Here is a 23,278-nt window from a genome sequence, read left to right on the forward strand (position 1 = left end):
GGGAGCGAGAGGGGGCGGGGGCGCTGGAGGGACGGAGGAACGGAGGGGCGGAGGGGGTGGAGGGGCGGAGGGGGTGGAGGGGACGGAGGGGGTGGGGGGGAGGCGGAGGGGGGCGGAGGGAGGCGGAGGGAGCGGGAGGGGGACGGAGGGGGCCGGAGGAGGCGGGGGCGCTGGAGGGATGGAGGGGCGGAGGGAGTGGAGGGGTGGAGGGGACGGAGAGGGTGGAGGGGAGGAGGGGGTGGAGGGGAGGCGGAGGAGGGCGGAGGGAGGCGGAGGGAGCGGGAGGGGGCCGGAGGGGGCGGGGGCGCTGGAGGGAGTGGAGGGGACGGAGGGGGTGGAGGGGCGGAGGGGGTGGAGGGGCGGAGGGGGCGGGGGGACGCGCGGCCCCCGCCCCTCCGCGGCCCCGCCCCTCCGCGGCCCCGCCCGGTCCGCCGGGCCCTCGGGGTGGGTGGGGTGGGGAGGGCAGGGCCGCCGGCGCTGATTCCCGGTGCTCGCTGGTCTCGGGGGGTCGCGCTCCCCCGTGCCCCGGGGGCGGAGCGCGCCCCGACTAGGCGCCCATGGGCGCTGCACCCGCGGGCCCGCCCCGGGGCACACGGCTCCTGCCTGCTCGCGCCCGAGCTGCGGCGGCGCCCAGGCCCCGGGAGCCTCGCGTCGTCACGCCGAGGCCTCAATAAAGGGCTTTGTGGTGCCGCCCTGCCCGCCTGGGGCCGCGGGGCCTCCGGGTTAAGCAGCCGAGATCCGCACACACTGGACGGAACCAGACTAGGAGCAAAAGAGCTGTAAGCTAGGCCCTTCCCTGAAAATGGCACTTTTTTTTTCTTTTTAATTTTTATTTATTTATGATAGTCACAGAGAGAGAGAGGCGCAGAGACACAGGCAGAGGGAGAAGCAGGCTCCATGCACCGGGAGCCCGACGTGGGATTCGATCCCGGGTCTCCAGGATCGCGCCCTGGGCCAAAGGCAGGCGCCAAACCGCTGCACCACCCAGGGATCCCAAAAATGGCACTTTTAAATGTGAGGGAGTTGTCTGTATCGGAGCGACCTGGGGCTCGCTTGCGGGCCCTGGGGCGCCCCCTTAGAGCCGCGTTCACCTTCCCGGTGAGCGCCCCGAGGAGAGGAGCGGGATGTGCCCTCGCCCTGGCGGCCCGGGCAGCTCTAAACGCTAAGCCCCAAGCCCTGCCTGCGGTATGTTAGGCGGTCGTCGTGCTCGGGACAAGGCAGATTAGAAAAGGTGGCCTGATGGGCCCGTTTCTGAAGTGATTCAGGATGAACCTGTATTTTAATGCATCAGAGGGTCACCCCTTAGACGTCAAATGAAAATTAACCTGCTGGTCCATCTCGCATGAGGTTCCTAGAGTCAGAACTGGTTTAGAATCCTAGATCCGCCACTTGATGGCTTTAAGGTCTTGCCTCTGTAAATTCTCCAATCCTAAATTTCTCCATCTATAAAACAAGTGTGATACTCTGGATCTTGCAGGGTCATTGTGGGGATTAAAGATGGTGTCTGTAAATTCTGCCAACATGGTAAGTGACTATCTTTGAGCCTAGTAGCTTTAGGAGATAGACAAGGGATACTTGTTATTCTAATTATGAAGAGGAGGAATGATAGTTCGTTCCTCCTCAATGAATTAAGAGACGTCAAAGGACTCCCCAAGGAGACACAGCTCATGATTTTCAGGGCCAACTTTTGAAGCTAAACAGGATACCCTTTCCACCCTGACAAGACACCTCAGGTACTAACTAGCTCCTGTCTGATTAGGATAGGCTGGTAGGCTTGACCACCTATGAGGGTGCCTTTTGCTTTCCCAAAATTAGAAGGTGAGGACTCCACTCTTTAACATTTCTGTTCTTTTTACCGCTGGAAGAGGAGCCTCAAGGAGTGAGAGGCTCAAGGTATTAGTTTTAACACAATGTTGAATCCATTAATAGACTGTAAAAATCAATGGAGGAGATCTTGAACTGGATTTTTTTTTCAAATAAATTAACATACAATGGGTGGAGGGTAGGGGAGTTAGAGTACATCGTGCAGATACGTCAAAGTATTGTTTTGTGAAACATATTCTTGCTGTTCACATGGACTCTTTCTCATGCCTGCGTGTGTGTATGCAGTTTCTATATAAAAGACAGTTCTCACAATGGGCCTAAAAAATTTGAAAGCCACTAAGATCATTTCGTTTTAGAGATGAAAAAACAGAGACCTGAGCACCTGGGTGTCTCAGTGGTTGAGCGTCTGCCTTCAGCTCAGGTTGTGATCTGGGGTCCTGGGATCGAGTCCCACATCGGGCTCCCTGCATGGAGCCTGCTTCTCCCTCTGCCTGTGTCTCTGCCTCTCTCCATGTCTCTCATGAATAAATAAAAGTATTTTAAAAAATAAGAAAGGAGAAACAGTGACCAAGTTGTTAATTAAAATCACACCCAGATAGGACAGAGATAAGGCCACTTCAGAGTTGGGGCACATGGTGCTGTGACTTTTTTCTTTTTATAGAGGAAGAAATCAAGATCCAGGGAGAGGATATGTGTCCAGGGCCCCACTGAGAGAGATTAGAGACAACCTGTGATTTCTCCATGTTTGAACCTCATTTCCTGTATATCTATGTATGATTCCTGAGAATTTTGTTTAGTTATTTCCTACGTGACTCACTCTGAACCAATATGGTAGACGTTACAGAGTATGACTTCTGAGACCAGGCCACAAAAGGTATTGTGGCTTCCTTCTTTTGGTCTCTCTTGGATCACTAACCCTAGAAGAGATCAGATGCCATGTTAGGGCACGCTCAAGTCACCTTATGGTTAAATTCACATGCAAAGGAATAGAAGCCTCTAGCTAACAGCTAGTGAGGTGCTGAGGCCTCTTGCTACCACCCATGTGAATGAGCCAACTTAGAAGCAGATCCTCCAAGGCTCCATAAAGTCTTTAGAGAAGTGCAGCCCCAGCTAATGTCTTCACAGAAACTTCACGGGAGACCCTGAGTCAGAACCACCTCGCTAAGCCACTCCAGGATTCCTGGTCCTCAGAAAATATGGTAACAAATGCTTATCATTTTAAGCCACCAACCTTTAGAGTATTTGGGGGGGGAGGGGGTTGGTTGTGGTTTTTTTTTAAGATTTTATTTATTTATTCATGGGAGACACAGAGAGAGAGAGAGAGGCAGAGACGCAGAGGGAGAAGGAGGCTCCATGCAGGGAGCCCGACCTGGGACTTCATCCCCGGACCCCAGGATCACGCCCTGGGCCAAGGGCAGGCGCTTAACCGCTGAGCCACCCAGGGATCCCTAGAGTATTTGTTATAGAGCAACAGATAACTAATATACCACTAAGTGTCTTATTGTAGAAGGGATATTTTACACAGAGGAAAATAGCCATATGTTTATAATTGAGATTAATAATTTGATAAAAATGAACAGTAAAACACATTATAGATTCTTTCTGGGCAGCTGAAATCTCATCTAGGACCAGTTAAGAACTTTTGGAAACTGTCAACACAGAAAATAAATGGTGAGTACCAGTCTCCCACATGTCTTTAAGAACAAAAATAACCTCAGGGCAGCCCCGGTGGCTCAGGGTTTAGCGCTGCCTTCCGCTCAGGGCCTGATCCTGGAGACCAGGGATGGAGTCCCACATCCGGCTCCCTGCAGAAAGCCTGCTTCTCCCGCTGCCTGTGTCTCTGCCTCTCTCTCTCTCTCTCTCCCCCCGTCTGTCATGAATAAATGCATAAAATCTTTTTTAAAAAGAACAAAAATAACCTTAAATCCTATAGAAGGTGGAAGGATATCCAGTAAAGATCTGGTTCTCTGGTCACCTGGATAGCTCAGCAGTTTAGCACCTGCCTTTGGCTCAGGGCGTGATCCTGGAATCCCAGGATCCAGTCCCACATGCTTCTCCCTCAGCCTGTGTCTCTGCCTCTGTGTGTGTGTGTGTGTCTCATGAATAAATAAAATCTTTTTTAAAAAGTCTAGCTCTCACCCCACCCTCATAAAGACTATTTTAGTATTTTCTTTTGAATTATATCATTTCTGAACATTTCTCTGTCTCCCACCCCCCCCCCCCCTTTTCTCCTCCTCTCTTTCTTTTCTCTATGATATCTCTCTCCCTCTGCTTTACTGGTGCCCTACACACATCCAATTGGGTAAGCCTTCACGGATTACTCCAGAAAGTTGGCAGGTTTCTTTTAAATTGGTTAAGAGAGCATTGCTGCCACCTACTGTTAGAACTCAGGTACAAACAGGAATGCAAAGAGACACCATAACTATCATAACACAACCAAAAAGCAACATTAATGTGATGTTTACACTTTGGGCACTGTTCAAGGGACTTCATACACATTGCCTCATTAATTATCACAACCATACATGCTGTTATCAATTTAGTGGTATGATTTTAGGGATATTAGAGAAGTAAAAAAAACTGAGGCACCTCAAGCATGAATAACTTTTCCAAGGTCACAGAACTTGACCCAAGACTATGCAATTCTGATATTTTTCTCTGTACCATACTATACATTCTCCCAGGATTGTAATTAAGGCAAGGTTTTAAGGTATATACCTGTAAATCTTTTTTCAACTGCCCTTTTAAAATATTCTGTTAATTTCTCATCAGACATATATTAACAGAAAATATTGTTGGGCACCTACTCCGTGCCAGCAATCATTCTTCCCCCATCATCTGAACCTCTCCGTTTAGTGATGAAGAGGATAATAGTTTTCCTAGGACAGTTAAGGAAGAAAAGGGTGTATAAGGGGCGCCTGGGTGGCTCAGTGGTTGAGCATCTGCCTTTGGCTCAGGTCATGATCTGAGATCGAGTCCCACATCGGGCTCCCTGCAGGGAAGCTTCCCTGCTTCTCCCTCTGCCTGTGTCTCTGCCTCTCTCTCTGCATCTCTCATAAATAAATAAATAAAATCTTAAACAAAAAAATAAAAGGACAAAAAGCCTACCCATATAAAAAAAAAATAGATGAGGGCTTTGGCATGTTACAGTGTCACCCTGTAAAGTACTAAATTACTTTATAGTAAGTTACTTTAAGAATAACTAGGAAAAAAATAAATAGGAAAGTAGGAGCAATTAGAAAATTAAGATGAGATCTCCAGTTATTCATTAAATACTTTTTAAAATGAGTCATATTTTATTGACTTTTCAAATAAATAATAAATCATATCAATTGAGCTTTTATCCTTTCCACATGAAGCGGTAGTGTACTGTTATATAAGAGGTCTAACTAGGAATCAAAAAAACTGGGCTAAAGACACTTTATAAATATGAAAAATTTCTAACACTTTGTGTCATTTATGAAATCCCAAAATATTTTTATGATTCCATGAACCTGTCTAAATCCTCCACTTACAGTACTAAATTTTTAATAAGTTAACAAATGACTTTTAATAACTTTTCCTATTTTGTATTTTGACATATTTATGTAAAGAATTCATTAAAGTTCAGGGTACCTGGCTAGTTACGTAGGTAGGGCATGCAACTCTTGATCTTGGGGTCATAAGTTCAAACTCCATGTTGGGCATAGAGATTACTTAAAAATAAGTAAATAGAAAAAAACTCATTAAAGTTCATATAATATATAAAGTTTATTTGTCCTAACTTTCTTTTTTTGAAGATTTATATCCCAGGCTTACAATATCCATATAGTCTTTTTAATTTTATTCATCTCAATGGTTTATAGCTCATCATAAGATTTAATTCAATTAGATTCAAGCCAATTTAACACACATCTGTTGAGCACTTTCTGTATGCAAAGCTTTGTGATTGGTGCCCATAGTCTAAAATTTGTCCCTCTTCTCCCCCTCCCCCATATGTAAGAAAAGCTCTCTTAGAGTTTTTTGCAGCTAGGTGCAAAAGAATGAAACTGGACCACTTTTTTACACCATATACAAAAATAAATCTAAAATGGATCAAAGACTTAAATGTCTTGTCTTCAGGTCAAAGACCTAAAACCATAAAATCCCTAGAAGAAAAGATAGGAGGTAAGCTCTGTGACATCACATTTAGCAATATTTTTTTTTATCTGTTTCCTAAGGCAAAGATAACAAAATCAAATCTCTCGCCTTCTGCCTCTCCCCCCAACTTCTCTAAAATAAATAAATAAATCTTTTTTTTTTAAATGGACAGAGACCCTGAATAGACATCTTTCCATAGAAGACATCCAGATGGCCAACAGGCACAAAGATACTAAATATCACTAACTATCAGGGAAATACAAATAAAAACCTCGAGATATCACCTCAGAATGGCCAGAATGGCTAGTATCAAAAAGACAAGTAAAAAAAAAAAAAAGATAAAAAGTGTTGGCAAGGAAATGGAGAGAAGGTGGGCAGCCCGGGTGGCTCAGCGGTTTAGCGCCACCTTCAACCCAGGGCGTGATCCTGGAGACCTGGGATCCGAGTCCCTCGTTGGGCTCCCTGCCGGGAGCCTGCTTCTCCCTCCGCCTGTGTCTCTGCCTCTCTCTCTCTCTCTGTGTGTCTCTCGTGAATAAATGGATAAAATTTTTAAAAAGAAAAGAAAAGAAATAGAAGGAAACTCTTTAGTGGGAACATAAATTGGTATAGCCAGTATGGAAAATATTGTAGAGATTCCTCAAAAAATTAAAAATAGAAATACTATATGATCCAGCATTCCCACTTCTGAATATTTAAAAAGAAACTTTACTAAAAAAAAAAAAAAGAAAGAAAGAAAGAAACTTTACTGTGCTATTTGTTATAAATTTCCCCCTACATTCTTAAAAAACTTTAAGTAAAGATCTATATATTTGTAAATAATAGTAATAATCCAACTTTCTTTAATTTAATGTGTCCTCAGGCTCATGAACCACTTATCAATGTCATCCCCAGTGATTTTGTCTATCTTTATTAGATAATTTCCCAGTTTTTCTTATCACTAGGAGTGGCAGTGGACAAAGCTTTGGCCAATGAGACATACAGGGAAGTCTACCTGAAGCCTCTGCGAAAGATTTTGCTTCCTGCTAAGGAGAGAAACATGCTTAAGAATTCAGCACTGCCCCTGACCTTTCTTCCTACCTCACAAGTCTGTTGAAAAGTTGTGTGAGGCTACTGTCTTGTGACAATGAGAAGATAAGTGTAATCTTGGGAAGACATCAAGTGGGAGTGGCTGAGCATAAGGAAAGAAGAACCGAACCTAGAGCCATGGAGGCATGCGTGAGTGCTGGCATCAAACCTAGAGTGCCTTGTGCCATTCTCCTTTTTCAGTGAGAACATTAATGTTCTTTTTCGTTTAAGCCACTTAAGCTATAATTAGTATGGTTTTCTTAATTTCTGGTAAAATCATTCCTAAGTGATACTTTAGATGAATATTTGCTTGAACATGGTGCCCTTAAACCGAACAACAAAACGTGTGTGGACCTGAGACATTCTACCTGAGTTCAAAATCCCCTTCCACCCAGCTAAGAACCAGCCAGCCAGAGAGTTACCCTAATACTTTAGTTTTTTATCTGCAAGATGAAGATAATTCTACTTTCACTATAGGATTGTCATGGCTATTAGTTGCCTTGCCCATATTATACAATAAATATAAATTTACATTATTTTGAGAATTAAAAACCAAAAAATTAATATTCTAAATAGCCAAAAACCACAGAACCCTCACAAAATGTGAAGTCTACCAACTACAAATTCCTGGCCCATAGATAATGTGTCACTGTATATTACACTGCACATAAATACCACATCTTAGACAGATGTGAAAGAATTTGGTTTTTAACTCTTCAATGAAGAAAATTTCAAATATATAAACAAGCAGAGTCACATGCCAAATCTTCATACATGCATCATCCAATGTCAGCAGTTTATCAACAGATTTCCAGTCTTGTTTAATCTTGTCACTTTCCCTATAAATACTGAATATTTTTTTGAAGTCACTTACAAGGCACTTTAATACCACAAAAAACTGAATATGTGCATATCTCCAGAACTAGCAACTTTTTCTGAAGTTTTCCCATATTTGTTTTGAATATAAGACCTCAGACTCAAGTCTTAATAATGGCAGTTGAGAAAGCATGGATTTGGGAGCTGTCTCTAGACTGGGTTAGAATTCCAGTGCCAGCACTTCCTAGCTATGTGATCAGGAGCAAGTTACTTACTTTCCTCTGAGGCTCAGTTTTTTCACCTACAGAGGACCAGAATAGTAGTCGGACGCACTCTCCAGGCTCTCTTTGAGAAATAAATATCAAAACGATGGTGAGTAATAGTTATAATTTACTAAACAAGCCAGCCATTGCCCTAAGCACTTTTCCTGTAGTATTTTCAGTCCATGGCACTTGGCCCTTGTCTGTGCTCGGCAGATGTTCCCTTTCAGTCCTTGGAGCAAGTTTCACTACAGCAAAGACGACCAAGTAGAGGCTCTGGTTATGAGAGGCTAGTGAGAAAAAGTAGTGTCTTACCAGACAGAGTCCACCACAACATGGGGAGGGGTGGGGCTGAAGAAAGTCTTCTCAAATTTACAAACCAGTCTAATTGTGTAGAGCCAGGAGGGTGAGAGATGGAATAAGAAGGAAGGAATGAGGATAAAAGGAAGTAGGAAGTCAGGAATAAAGGAGAGCATGCCACGTCTTTTGTCCCTCTCCAATGCTCTCACACACCAGCTTTCCTGACTTCACACAGCACCCTAGCAGTAATCACTCTGCACTCACTTTTGAGACTCAGTAGCTGGTCCACACTCAGGCCTGGTAAGAGGGGAGGCCAAGATTCAAACCCATATCAGTCTCAGGATGCTTATTTCACTCCATATGTCCACATCATGCCCTTTTCAAATGACCTGAATGACAGGTTTTTTGTTGTTGTTGTTGTTTTTTACAGAAGTGGCATCGGGTACAGCATGTTAGACATGGCTTTGGTAATGGGGAACGTCGGTATGGGATGGGGTGAGGAAGCAGACAGGTGACCTGAGATTGGCTCCAGAAAGACCATGACCCCATGATTCAGGAAGATAGTTTCCAACACCCCCAAAGCTTCTGTGCCCCATCACTGTTTGATGGGCCTGCTTATGTTTTATCTGCAAATCAGGGCTACCTCAGATGGGCCTATCAGCAGTCCTGACCACCTCAGGTGGTGTAAAGGCTGCCTGACCTTGGGAATCCAGACATTTTCCAGGTAACGCTTAGAATAGCAATAAGCTAGAAATGGATTCTAAGAGTTAAGGAGTGATTCTAAAATCAATATTTATTAGCAAAGAAAGCTTTTCTTTTTTTCTATTTCTCTCTCCAGATAACTTTGTGTCTAAACCGGGCTTTATTTTTTTTTATAATAAATTTATTTTTTATTGGTGTTCAATTTACCAACATACAGAATAACACCCAATGCTCATCCCGTCAGGTGCCCCCCTCAGTGCCCGTCACCCATTCACCCCCACCCCCCGCCCGGGCTTTAAATATAAAATAGGAAGTCTACCAATTCTTCTCAAAGGGGGGAGGTCTGAGAATTTCTAAGAATAAAGTGGGAGATGAATTTAAAATGCATATTCCCAGGTACTCCCACCAAAATTGTAATTCAGAGGAATCAAGAATCAGCTTTTAAAAAAATAAATAAATGCCCAGGCAATTCTCTTTCAGGTGTTTTTGGACATTTCCCCCAAATTAGCCTAGAGACCATTGCATCAGATGAACACCTGCAGTCTTGTTAAAAATAGAAATTCTGTAGATAACCTGAATTTTAATCAGCAGGGACAGAGTTGGTGGGGGGAGTATGAGGAAGGAAGCCTAGGATTCTGCATTTTATTTTTTTCTTGTTTATATCTTTATTTTTAAGTAATCTTTACACCACCCAACCTGGGGCTTGAACCATGACTCCGAGATCAAGAGTCCCATACTCTTCTAACTGAGCCAGCAAGACACTCCTGGATTCTGCATTTTAAAGAGGCTTTCCAGGGACACCGGGGTGGCTCAGTGATTGAGCTTCTGCCTTTGGCTCAAGTCATGATTCTGGGGTCCTGGGATCAAGTCCTGCATCAGGCTCCCTGCAAGGAGCCTGCTTCTCCCTCTGCCTAGGTCTTTGCCTCTCTCTGTGTGTCTCTCATGAATAAATAAATAAAATCTTTAAATAAATAAATAAATAGGCTTCCCAGGTGAAGTTTTACTAGTAAATTTTAAGAACTCCTGCCTAGGAAATAACAAAATATTCTCTTAGATGGGCCATAGCATGGAGGACCTATTTCTGCTGAATCTCATTAAGCTACTTTGAGTTTATGTTCATGTGGAAATCACAACCCGAGACTCAACTCATGAAAGAGAAAAAGATAGGGTATTGAGAATAGGAATTGAGTAATAACCAACAATGGCTCCACATCAAAGAATTTGAGTAAAGTTTCTCCAAATAGGAGCACCATAGCACATTGGCTCTCTATTCATCCTTACTTGACTTCCATTGTTAAGTTTTCTTATATGTAGATGCTCAATAAATACTCATTAAGTTGAATTGAATATATAAATTAGAAAAAACATAACTACAAGTTCTAATTTTGGTCTACTTCCTCTTTTACCCTAGGATCTGAAGTAAGCAACTTTCATTTCTCTATTTCATCTGTGCCTTTTTTTTTTTTTTTAAGAATATGCCTTGTGGGATTATTTTAAGAAGGAAGTAATAAGAGTTTGGAAAGCACCTTTTTCCTCTTAGCCAAAATAGTGAAGAGAATCTCCACTATCTGGCATCGAGGCCAGTTCAATGAGATAAGTAGTTTCTCTCTTTCTTTTTTTTTTTTTTTAAGGTTTTATTTCTGTATTTGGCACAGAGAGAGAGCACAAGCAGAGGGAGTGGCAGGCAGAGGGAGAGGGAGAAGCATACTCCCCAGTGAGCAGGGAGCCCAATATGGGGCTCGATCCCAGGACCCTGAGATCATGACCTGAGCCGAAGGCACTTAACTGACTGAGTCACTCAGGTGCCCCAAGTAGTCTTTCTTTCTTTCCTTCTTTCTGTAAACTAAAGATCATTTAGTAACTCTTTTTTGAGATTTCATGATATGCTAGAAGCTGTGATGATTTCTGGGACAGCAAACAAAGCACAGTTACAACCTACTATTGTTGAAGAAACAGAGGAATCAAGGAAAAAGCAGAAATTGAAGGATCAGAGAAGTCACTGGCCAGCCCTCCTCTAGTGTTGACAGAGGTGGGCGAGATGGAGCTTGCAAATCCATCTGAGAAACCAGGCACTTCAGCAGTCAGTCAGAGTGGGACCGCCCAGCCTGGAGGCACTGCTGGTCAGCAAGGCATGCACTGGAGAGAACTGGGGGTGGGGCCAGGGAGAGCAAGAACATACGTAACCTGCCACTGATGTGGTAGAAAGTAGAGACAACTGAGGTATGCAAAGTTCTCTGTGTGTTTCTTCCAGAGCGTGGCTGCTCTTTCACTACTACCTACCAAATCTCATGCTGGGCTTTTTTTTCCCCCCAACTCTAAATCACACAAGGAAGAGGACTCTGGGAACTCTAGTTCCAATTTGTCCAAAGTAACACCACACGTATGAGGAATTGGGTCAAGAAGTGATGAAAGCTGGTTAAGAGGCCGATGCATGATAACAGATGACACAATCAATGCAAAAATTCTGAGCAGAAGTGCTCAGATCCCAAGGTCTGAATGAGATTCCCAGCTATTGGTAACTCCTCAGGATTTTTCTTATGTGGTCTCCTATGTCAGCACTAGAATTGCCCCACCTACAACAAACTGGTTGCATAACATGAAGGTGAAGTTCAGCTCATAAATATAAATCTGACGCCCCAACACAATGACCACAGGTGCAGCCATTACAAATGATCGCTGAGTTTTTAGCTCAGTGTGACCCCACAGCTATTAACAATTACTTTATGATTTAAACTTTTATCAGATTCAGATTTTTGAGGTAGAGACTGCTTATTTGTTCAAATATTTATTCATGCTTACTTTATGCTACATGGAAGAAAAGTGAAACATCTTACTAGTCTCTACATGAACCAAACACACACCCTTCTATCCACTCTTGCTTACACCACCTCAGCTCCCCTTCCCAAGCATACCATATTCCCCACAAGGTTTACGATAAATAAAACCTGGTGATGAGAGAGAAAGAGACCTTGAGCCACAAGATAAAGTCACAGGCCCTCAGATTTCACAGCCCTAGGGGATCCCTGGGTGGCACAGCGGTTTGGCACCTGCCTTTGGCCCAGGATGCAATCCTGGAGACCCGGGATCGAATCCCACGTTGGGCTCCTGGTGCATGGAGCCTGCTTCTCCCTCTGCCTCTCTCTCTCTCTCTCTCTCTCTCTCTCTCTCTGACTATCATAAATAAATAAAAAAAAAAATAAAAAAATAAAAGAAGTAAAACATATAATCCTAAATTTAAAAAAAAAAAAAAAAAAAAAAAATAAATCCTTTCTTTAAAAAAAAAAAAGATTTCACAGCCCTAGTCCAGGAAGATCAGTCATAACTCCTTAAATTAAGATGATGTAGATAAAAAATAGCAGAACTTCTGGGGAACTAGTTTAAATCAAAAGGAGAATTTATTTTAATTTTTAAAATGTATTTATTTGACAAAGAGAGTGCGTACAAGTAGGGAGAGTTTGAGTGGGAGAGGGAGCAGCAGGCTCCCTGCTCAGCAGGGAGCCTGATGAGGGGCTTCATGCAGGGCTCAATCCCAAGACCCTGGGATCACAACCCCAGCTGAAGGCAGATGCTTAATTGACTGAGCCACCCAGGCACCCCCAAAATGGGGATTTAAAATAAAGATACTTGCTTATCTCATGAGACAAGGGGAAGGAATGCATCCAGCCCTCAGGGGGCTGAAATCAAGAGTAGGAAGGCAGGAATACTCCACTCCATCTCACTCCTGCTTCTCTCTGTGCATTTGCTCCTTCTCCCTGTAAAGATTTCTTTGTTCCTCAAAGCACAAGATGGAATACAGCTGCCCCTCTTTTTTTTTTTTTTTTCCAGCTGCCCCTCTTGAAGTGATTGTTTGAAGCAGATGGAAACTGACTTTCCTTCAGTCCTAATACCAAATAGGGAGAGAATCCAATGGGTTCAGCTTGGCTTCAATATTTTTTCCTTGAACCAATTACCTTGATGGTGACAGACCAGGAGAGCTTCGGTACAGACCTGCAGCCAGGACCGTGGGTGAGGGAGCACCTGGTGTCAACACTCTGACTTGACTTAGAGAGGTTACAACGTTCATCAAATACTAGTCAAGTGTACAGAGATAAATGTCTTCCTAGGGAGACTCCAGAAATCAAGCCTACTTTTCAGCTTCCTGTAGTGACAAAAACAGCAGGAGCCAATGCCAAGTCAGAGGCCTAAAAATATGAGCATGGGGGAAACTGTAATAAAGTCAGGATTACTGAAACCAAATACGTCCAGGAGTAAAGGACACATTGTTGATTCCCTTCCAGAACCATTTCCCCTCTTCCTTACCATTATAGCTCTGCTTTTGTCCAGGTATCTGTGCTTCTCCACTTGATTGTGTGCTTGCATAGATGCCAGCTACTTCCTAAGATCCCAAGGTGAATCCTGATTAATCTAAACCAATCAAGGTAGTACCATTCCCTTTATCTCTCATTAGGCTTGGGCAGGTGATACATTCTTATCAATGAGGCCTGAGGTAAAATCAACTGGATGTTTCTGAGAAACGTTTCTTCTTTCCTAGAAAAGATACGGATGAAGAGATTACCTTTTCCTTCTTTATACCTTCTTGTATCTGGATATTGGATACACCTGGAATTGCTATAGCCATTTTATGAACATAAGGAGACCTAATCTAAGGAAAGAAGAGGGAAAAGCTAGAAAATGAAAAGACTGGGGTCAATGATAATTTACTGATCAGTGAATTCACTATCCTTAGAGCCATCCTACATTTAGACTAATTATATGCGATACATTTTATTTTGTAAGCCACTTTGAGTTGATTTTCATTTACTTGCTGCTGAAGGCAAACCAACTAAAACAGGGAATATGGTGGGAATTAAGGCTAGAAAGACAAGCAGATAAGATTCCACACACAGAAATAGGAGTCAGAATAAAGTCAGACTTCTTAGCAACCCTGAAAGCTAGATGATGAAATTATGAAGGAAAAAGATTTTCCAAGGTAGAATTTTCAGACCCACCAAATTATCATTTAACTAAGAAAGTAGAATGGGGATGTTTTAATACACAAAAGCTCCCAAAAAATACCTGCACTAAATTCTTTGTAGGAAACTAGAAAGAATGTGCTTCTCCAAAATGAGGGAGTAAACCAAAAAGAGAAAGACTTGGGATCCAGTACACAAGAACCTCTCTTATGAGGGGAAGACATGGAATCCAGTAGGCAAGATCAGACCTCTGTCATGAAGGGAAGACAGGTAAGTACAGAAAATAAGCCTTTCATCATGAGAAGTGAAGAAAGGTCCCAGAAAGATAATGGTAAACTTTGAGAGTACTTCTATAAGAGGCAAAGCACCTTTGGCACCTGGCAGGATGTGTGGACAGGAAAGGTGTGAATGTGGGTGTATGTGAAAGAAGAGTGAAATTTTCTGTAGTAGAAAGTCCATAGACTCCTAATTTTTTTATTAGGTTTTTTATTTTAATTCCAGTATAGTTAACATACAGTGTTATATTCATCCCAGGTATATAATACAGTGATTCAACAATTCTATACATTACTCAGTGCTCATCATGATAGGTGTACTCTTAATCCCCTTTACCCCTACCCACCTCCCTTCTGGTACCATCAGCTCTCTTTAGTTAAGAGTCTGTTTCTTGGGCAGCCCAGGTGGCTCAGCAGTTTAGCGCCGCCTTCAGCCCAGGGCCAGATCCTGGAGACCCAGGATCGAGTCCCACGTCGGGCTCCCTGCATGGAGCCTGCTTCTCCCTCTGCCTGTGTCTCTTGACTCTCTCTCTCTCTGTATGTGTCTCTTATGAATAAATAAAATCTTAAAAAAAAAAAAGAAGAATACTGAGAGCTCACAACATGCCAGGCATTTGACTGACTTTTTCCTTTTCTATCCTTGTACTGTCCTATTTACAAATGAAGAGCTGAGGCTCAGAAATGTTAACCTGTTATCAATATATCATATAGCTGGTAAATCCAGAGCTGGGATCCAACTCACTCTTAGTGTGGATCCAAAGCTTGGTCTCCAAGCCACTGTAGGACTGTAAACAACTCTACCTTCCTGGAATGAACAGTCTCCCAATAGTCAGTGCCTGCCTTTAACCTTATGCAAACTGCTTCACCTGCTCTCAAAATGATATTTAAAGACCACTATCTGGGGACTGGTTTTGATGATTGCCGTTGAGATGCCACTACTCCCAAGTTCTTTCGGAAGACATACCTAGGGATGCCTGGGTGGCTAAGCATTTGAGCCTCTGTCTTTGGCTCAGGTAGTGATCCTGGGGTCCAGGGATAGAGTCTTGCATCAGACTCCCTGCAAGGAGCCTGCTTCTCCCTCTGCCTATGTCTCTGCCTCTCTCTGTGTCTCTTATGAATAAATAAAATATTTTTAAAAAGACATATCTAATCAACACGTGTGTACAGATGTATTATGCATGTACGGAGATGTATGTGTGAATACATATATGTAAATACTTGTCCATGTATTTACATCTACAATTCTATATTGATCTATATATATTAAAAGCCATGAGTTTATACCAATACCTCCAATTTTAATCCACCACAAATTTCATTCTAGTTTTCTTCCTTTCTAAAGATTTTATTTTTGGATATATTTAGAATCTAAAGATTATATACTTTTAATCCCTTCTCCAATAGTGAGAAACCTGGCTCTTATTATCCTTAATATTTGGTCAATATTCCTGAATATAATCAATCTCCCATCACCTCCACCATCCTCTCCCCCATGCAGACACCCTCCTCATTTCATTTGAATTCCCATACTCTCTTCCAGGCTATTCCACCTTTAGTGTGAGAGTCCTTTCACACCATTTGGGTTCTCAAGTGCACTGAGCTCCCCAACCCCCCAATCCCCCAACCCCTCCACCTCACCCTCCCAAACCCCTCCTCCCCCCCCCCCCCCCCCCCCCCCCCCGCTGGCATGAATGCCTTTCATTGCCCATTCAGGTTCTGATTCCCCACATCAGGCTACTCCCATATGTAGATGCCTTCCTTTCTTGGGCTCTAATACCCAGTTCTGAACCATCCCATGCATGGATGCCCTCCTAGCTTTGTGGGTTCTGACCCCTCACATCCAGCCACCCCTGAGTGGATCCTTCTCACCTTATTCATGCTCTGATGTCCCATGCTTGTGAGTCATTATTTTAAAAACAGTCTTAGGACTCATCTAAAGTACTTATGATGTCTTATGTATAAAAGAAACAGAGGTAAGCTTTGTATAAAGTGTCAGTTTTAAAAGCAGCAAGAGTGGCAAATAAATAAATAAAACTTAAAAATAAATTGTACACTTGAAGTCAACTATACTCAAAAAACAATAATTACCAAAAAATCAATAAGGGCAGCATCTTAAAAATCAAATGACAAAAGGAAAAAAATGATAAATTGGACTAATTTTTAAATTTGTGCTTCAAAGGACACTATCAAGAAAGTGGAAAGACAACCCACAGAATGGAGGAAAATATTTGCAAATTATATATATATATAACATATACAAATAGCCAACAAGTATATGAAAAGATGCTCGACATCATTAATCATTAGGGAAATACAAATCAAAACTATGAGATACCACCTGACATCTACTAGTATGGCTGTAATATTTTTAAAGGACAGACAATAAAAAGATCAGGCTAGGATATGGAGAAACTGGAACTTACCTACACTCTTGTTGTGAATATAAAGTGATACAGCCACTTAGGAAAACAGTCTGGCAGTTCCTCAAAAAGTTAAACAGTGTTTCCATTTGATCCAGCAATTCCATCCTTAAATATATACCAAAGGGAAATGGAAATGTATTTCCACCCCCAAAACAATACCCAAAGATGGAAACAACCCAAATATGCATCAACCAATGAATGGGATAAACAAAACATGGTATATCTGTACAATGGAATATTATTTCAACCATAAAAAAGAAATGAAGTACAAATACATGCAACAACATAGATGAACCTTGAAAACATTATGCTAAGTGAAAGATGCCAGTCACAAAAGGTCACATATTGTTCCATTTATATTAAATGTCCAGAATAGGAAAATCCATAGGGACAAAAAATGGTTGCCTAAGGCTGATGGAGACAAAGGAATTAAGAGAAAGGGGAGTAATAGCTAAAGAATACAGAATTTCTCCTGGAGATGCTGAAATGTTCTAAAATTGATGGTAAAGAAGGTCACACAATACTGCATTACAAAAGATTATTGAATTATGCATTGTAAACGAGTGAATTGTATGGTATGAACTATATCTGAATAAAGTTTTTTTTTTTTAAAGCTTTCTGTATGATGAGGAGGTGAGGAAGGGACTTTATCAATTTCTAAGTTACTCTTCCTACACAACCCTGTCTCTCATATACCCACTATCCTTGAATTTAAGTCAGGGTCTTCCCCAAGGGCTAATCACCAGGTCTCTGGTTCCTGCAACATCTTCATATATGTTTTCTTGTCAAAATGAGCAATAAAGACAAAGGAAAGGGAGAAAATAGAATACTTTTCTTTCCCACACATCTCCTCCTCCTCCTCTCCTTTTTTATTGTAGAGCCCTGTGTTTCCTACCCCCACCCCACTTCTAGTACTCATAGTTTGGGTCCACCTGACCTCACTCCAGATTCTAGGAATGATCACATAACATTAGCTTAAGCTGATCAACATAAGTGCCCCCAGCTTGGCTACATCCTTGGCTCAAGGATGAAAGAGGGAATCAAGTTAACCGGAACAGCATATATCCCAGAACTTTGGGGAGAGTTTACAGCAGAAGAAGCTCTCTCCATCTTGGAACTGTGAAAATATAAGCCTGAAATTCCTGGAAACAACACACAAGGCACACCTAACCTATGATAAACAGAGCCAGGAGATGAAGTGAGACAGCTTCTTGAAACATATTTTGAACATCTGAATTCAGCCATGCTAGAAGTTAGATGCACTCATGAATTTTAAATAACAAGAGTTATTAATTCCCCCTTCTCTTTTTGTTTTATTTTGTTTAATCCTGTTTGAATTGAGCTGTCTACAATGTGTGAATAAAAGAATACTCCCAGACACAGACATACACCAACTATCAACCGTAATAGAAAGGAGGATGTCCAAATGGAAAACCAAAGTATTGGTAGGTTGACTTCTATATTTAGTACATAACAAATTTTATCTTTTTTTGACCATTCACTTTATGGAGCTGAGAAAACTAAGGCTCATGGTCACACTTAATCAATTGAAAGAGCCATGAGTTAAACTCAGGTCTTCTGACACCAGATTCTATTCCCTTTATAACACTGTGCCATTGGGACGCCTGCGTGGCTCAGCGGTTGGGCATCTCATTCAGCTCAGGGCATGATCCTGGAATCCCAGGATCCACTCCCACATCAGGCTCCCTATGGGGAACCTGCTTCTTCCTCTGCCTGTATCTCTGCCTCTCTCTCTCTCTCTGTTTCTCATGAATAAATAAGTAAATCTATAAAACAACATATATATTTCTTATATATATAAAAGAAAGTATAGAATATATATATATTCATATATATATATATATATAGAGAGAGAGAGAGAGAGAGACTGTATTTATTCATGAGAGACGGAGAGAGAGGTAGAGACCTAGGCAGAGGGAGAAGCAGCCTCCCCATGGGTAGCCTGATGCAGGACACAATCCCAAGACCCCGGGATCATTACCTGAGCCAAAGGCAGACACTCAACCACTGAGCCACCCGGGTGCTCCTATTAATATATATTTTTATCTTTCATATTTATGCTCTTAATTTTTAGTTTACCTTCGTGCGTAATATTAGGAAGGGAACCAGTTTTATCATCTCCATGTAGCAACCTTGTTTCTTATTTATTTCTGTGTCAACAACATCCAGCATTTATAACTTTATCTTTGTGATATGCCCTAATATCTGATAAAGCAAGACCTACTTCTTTTTTGTTTTTTTTAAAGATTTTATTTATTTATTCATTCATTCATGAGAATGAATGAGAGACATTCATGAGAGACACAGGCAGAGAGAGAAGCAGACTCTATGCAGGGAGCCCGATGCGGGACTCGATACAGGACTTGATCCTGGGACTCCAGGATCACGCCCTGGGCTGAAGGCAGGCACTACACCACTGAGACACCCAGGGATCCCCACAAGACCTACTTCTTATTCTACTTTTCCAAGGTTGACTTAGCTACTTACATACTTTTACTCTTCTCTATGAGTGAGTTTATCAAGTCCCTTAAAATTTTCAACTAAAATTTTGATTGAATTTACAATGAATTTATAGATTAATTTAGGAAAGTTAATATCTTTGTTATCCCACCCAAATGTCTTCTCACCTCTGTGTGTGTGTGTGTGTGTGTGTGTGTTTCTATGAATAAATAAATAAAATCTTTAAAAAACAAAAAAAATAAAATAAAGGGCAGCCCCGGTGGCGCAGCGGTTTAGCGCTGCCTGCAGCCCAGGGTGTGATCCTAGAGACCCTGGATCGAGTCCCACGTCAGGCTCTCTGCATGGAGCCTGCTTCTCCCTCTGCTGTGTCTCTCTGCCTCTCTCTCTCTCTCTCTCTCTCTCTGTGTCTCTATGAATAAATAAATAAAATCTTAAAAAAAAGAATGTCTTCTCACTTCAGATCATCTTCTACATCCTTTATTGCAGTTCAACATTTTTCTCCATAAATATATTGCTGCTAAGTTAAATAGTGTCTTTTCTTAAATTATATTTTCTAGTTTACAATAGTAAACTGTTGTGGAGAAATGAAACTAATTTGTGTATGTTGTGCTGGTATCAGAAACATGTACATTCTTTTATTCTGCTAAGTTCATGATTTGATTCTGTTGATTATTCTCTACTGATGATTATATTATCTGGAAAAATATCAGTTTTATCTTTTCTCTTATATTCCTTCAGATTTTTTTTTCTTTCTCAATACCATTCACCAAGACAACTAAGTCTATATACTAAATATCACCAGTAATATTGGACACTGTTTTCTTTTTCCTGATCTCAAAGGAATACATTTTAGATTTCTCCATTTGTTTTCATATTCAGTGTTGAGTTTATACTGAACATTAATTATAACTTAAAACTTGGTAGAAATTGGACTGCCTGGCTGGCTCATTTAGGAGAGCATGTGACTCTTGATCTCAGGGTCATGAGTTTAAGCCCCACATTGGGTGTAAAGATTAAATAAACTAAAATAAATAACTAATTTTTTAAATGTGGGCAGAAATTATTTGTATAACCATTGTAGGACTTGAGATTTTGTTGTTTTGTTTAGTCCTTATTGATCTTTTCAAGTTCTTTCTTTCTTCTTGCATTATTTTTGCAGTTTTGTGTTTCTTGGGTTTTGTCCATTTCATTTAGTTTTTAAAAGGTATTTATATATACTTATTCATAATACTACTTTATTAAGTTTTAATTTCTGTTGAGACTTTGGTTAATCCCCCCTCTTTTCATATTGCCATTTATTTGCAGTCTGTCTCTCTCTGTCAGTCTTGCCAGTGATTTGCATCTCATCTAATATTTCATTACTGTTTTCTATCTTTAAAAATATATTACTGCTTCTATTTTCTTTTTTTTTTGTAAGATTTTTTAATTTTATTTATTTTTATTAGATACAGAGAGAGAGAGAGGCAGAGACACAGGCAGAGGGAGAAGCAGGCTCCATGCAAGGAGCTCGATGTGGGACTTGATCCCGGGTCTCCAGGATTGCGCCCTGGGCCAAAGGCAGGTGCCAAACCGCTGAGCCACCCAGGGATCCCCCTCTTTATTTTCTTATTTATTCTTATTATTTGCTTCCCTCTTGTTTCTTTGGATATTACTGTTTTTCAAATATCATAATTAGATGTGTAGCTGCTTTGTTTTAAAACTGTCTTGTTTCAGGACGCCTGGTTGGCTCAGTGGTGGAGCATCTGCCTTGGCTCAGGACGTGATCCCAGAGTTCGGGATTGGGTCCCACCTCCAGCTCCTGCATGGAGCCTGCTTCTCCCTCCACCTGTGTCTCTGCCTCTCTCTGTCTCTCATGAATAAATAAAATATTTTTAAAAATAAAAAATAAAACTACCTTGTTTCTTGGGGCACCTGGATGGCAGAGTTGGTTAAGCATCCGACTCTTGGTTTCAACTCAGGTGGTGATCTCAGGGTTGTGAGATCTCAGGTTGTGAGATGGACTATGCTTGAGATTCTCTCTCCTCCCTCTGCCCCTCCTGGCTTCTCTCTCTCTCTCTCTCTCTCTCTCTGTCTCAAATAAATAAATCTAAACAAAACAACTGTCTTGTTTCTTAATAAATACATGTAAATTATAATTTCTTCTCTAAGAACCACTTTAACTGTGATCTAAAAGTGTTTACATGTAGTATTTTCATTATCATTCATTTCTAAGTACTAATCTACTTTGCATTTTCCTTTCAAACATAAAAGTTGGGGGCGGCCTGGGTGGCTCAGCAGTTTAGTGCCGTCTTCAGCCCAGGGCCTGATCCTGGAGACCTGAGATCGAGTCCCCCGTCAGGCTCCCTGCATGGAGCCTGCTTCTCTCTCTTCCTGTGTCTCTGCCTCTCTCTCTCTCTCTCTGTCTCTCGTGAATAAATGGATAAAATCTTTAATAAATAAACAAACAAACATAAAGGTTGGGACACCTGGGTGGCTCAGTGATTGAGGGTCTACCTTTGGCTCAGGTCATGATCCCAGGGTCCTGGGATCCAGCTGCACATTGGGCTCCCTGTGAGGAGCCTGCTTCTCCCTCTGCCTGTGTCTCTGCCTTTCTCTCTGTGTCTCTTATGAATAAATACATACATAAATATTTTTAAAAATAAAGGTTATTTAATAATATGTAACTTGATTTTCAAATATGTGAAATTGCATGTATCCTTTTGTAATTAAATTTTAACTTCACTGCAATATGCTTAAAGAAAACTCCACTCAGAAGGCACCCTAATGAAAAAAAAAGGGGGGATCCCTGGGTGACACAGTGGTTTAGCACCTGCCTTTGGCCCAGGGCGCGATCCTGGAAACCCGGGATCGAATCCCATGTCGGGCTCCCGGTGCATGGAGCCTGCTTCTCCCTCTGCCTGTGTCTCTGCCTCTCTCTCTCTCTCTCTCTCTCTCTTTCTCTGTGTGTGTGTGTGTGACTATCATAAATAAATTTTTAAAAAAATTAAAAAAAAAGAGAAAGCACCCTAATGGACAGCTGGAAAGGGAAATACCCTCAGTAGGATTGTCTACTATACTGAATTGAATAGTGTCCTCCCCACAAAGACAGATTATGCACCTACACTAATTCATGTGTGGCTGCTAACAATTTGGTTGGATGGTTAGGGATGGAAGCGGACCACCAAAACATATTCACTACAGAGGAGGCTCTTAATAATCAAGTGGTCAAAATGGCATCCTCTGGATGTCAGACAACCTCTTTCCCCAGACACCAAGCACTTATTCAATAGGCCCATGAACAAAATGATTATAGAAGAGATGGAAGCTAGCCATAGATTCAATTACATGGACTTCTCATTACCTGACCTGGCTAATGCTATTGCTGAATACCTTATCTGCCAACAGCAGAGACCAACACTGGACCTCTGATAAGGCACCATTGCCCGGCCACCTGGTAGCAGGTTGATAACATTGGGAGTCTCTCATAGTTGAAAACGCAGAAAATCTTCCTCACTATAATATACACATATTCTGGGTATAGATGCCTTCCCTCCCCACAATTCTGCTAGGATCTCCATCAATAGACTCACAGAATACCTTATTCACCATTATCACATTCTGCACAGCACTGCTTCTGATCAAGAAACTCATTTCATACCAACAGAAATGCAGCAGCTTATAATTCTATAAGTTCTATCTCATAAAATGTAGTATATTTTGTTGTTTTTTTTAAAAGATTTTATTTATTTATTCATGAGAGACACAGAGAGAGAAGCAGAGAGGGAGAAGCAGGCTCCTTGCAGGGAGCCCGATGTGAGACTCGATCCTGGATCCCGGTATCACGCCCTGAGCCGAAGGCAGATGCCCAACCACTGAGCCACCCAGGTGTTCCAAAATGTAGTATATTCTTTGAATCAGAGGTCATTATATGGTGTTGTCTTCTCCACAGCCAGAATACGTGGATTCAGGAATCAAGGGGTATAAGTGGGAGTGGCTCCTCTCATTATTATATCACATAAGCTACTCACAAAATTTTTGCTTCCAGTCCAGGCAACTCTGAGATTTGCTTTTTTAATGGTCTT

At 41.7% G+C, this 23,278-nt stretch overlaps 1 long non-coding RNA gene across 4 annotated transcripts; it reads left to right on the forward strand.

The window, feature by feature from the left end:
- Positions 1 to 461: 461 nt before the first annotated feature.
- On the forward strand, positions 462 to 21,066 carry LOC144304298 (uncharacterized). 4 transcript variants are annotated; one of them, XR_013371215.1, is made up of 7 exons: positions 462 to 779; positions 2,950 to 3,023; positions 6,885 to 7,158; positions 12,912 to 13,091; positions 14,162 to 14,308; positions 18,079 to 18,181; positions 20,931 to 21,066. It is a non-coding gene; the product is annotated as an uncharacterized LOC144304298 (long non-coding RNA). The 4 variants fall into 4 exon arrangements; XR_013371217.1 differs by lacking the exons at positions 14,162 to 14,308; positions 18,079 to 18,181; positions 20,931 to 21,066 and adding an exon at positions 8,132 to 8,196 and having other exon boundaries at positions 465 to 779; positions 12,912 to 13,322; XR_013371216.1 differs by lacking the exons at positions 14,162 to 14,308; positions 18,079 to 18,181; positions 20,931 to 21,066 and having other exon boundaries at positions 466 to 779; positions 6,885 to 7,208; positions 12,912 to 13,322.
- The last annotated feature ends 2,212 nt before the right edge of the window (positions 21,067 to 23,278 follow it).

The sequence above is a fragment of the Canis aureus genome, chromosome 33 (genome assembly GCF_053574225.1).
Source record: "Canis aureus isolate CA01 chromosome 33, VMU_Caureus_v.1.0, whole genome shotgun sequence".
Classification (NCBI taxonomy): Eukaryota; Metazoa; Chordata; class Mammalia; order Carnivora; family Canidae; genus Canis; species Canis aureus.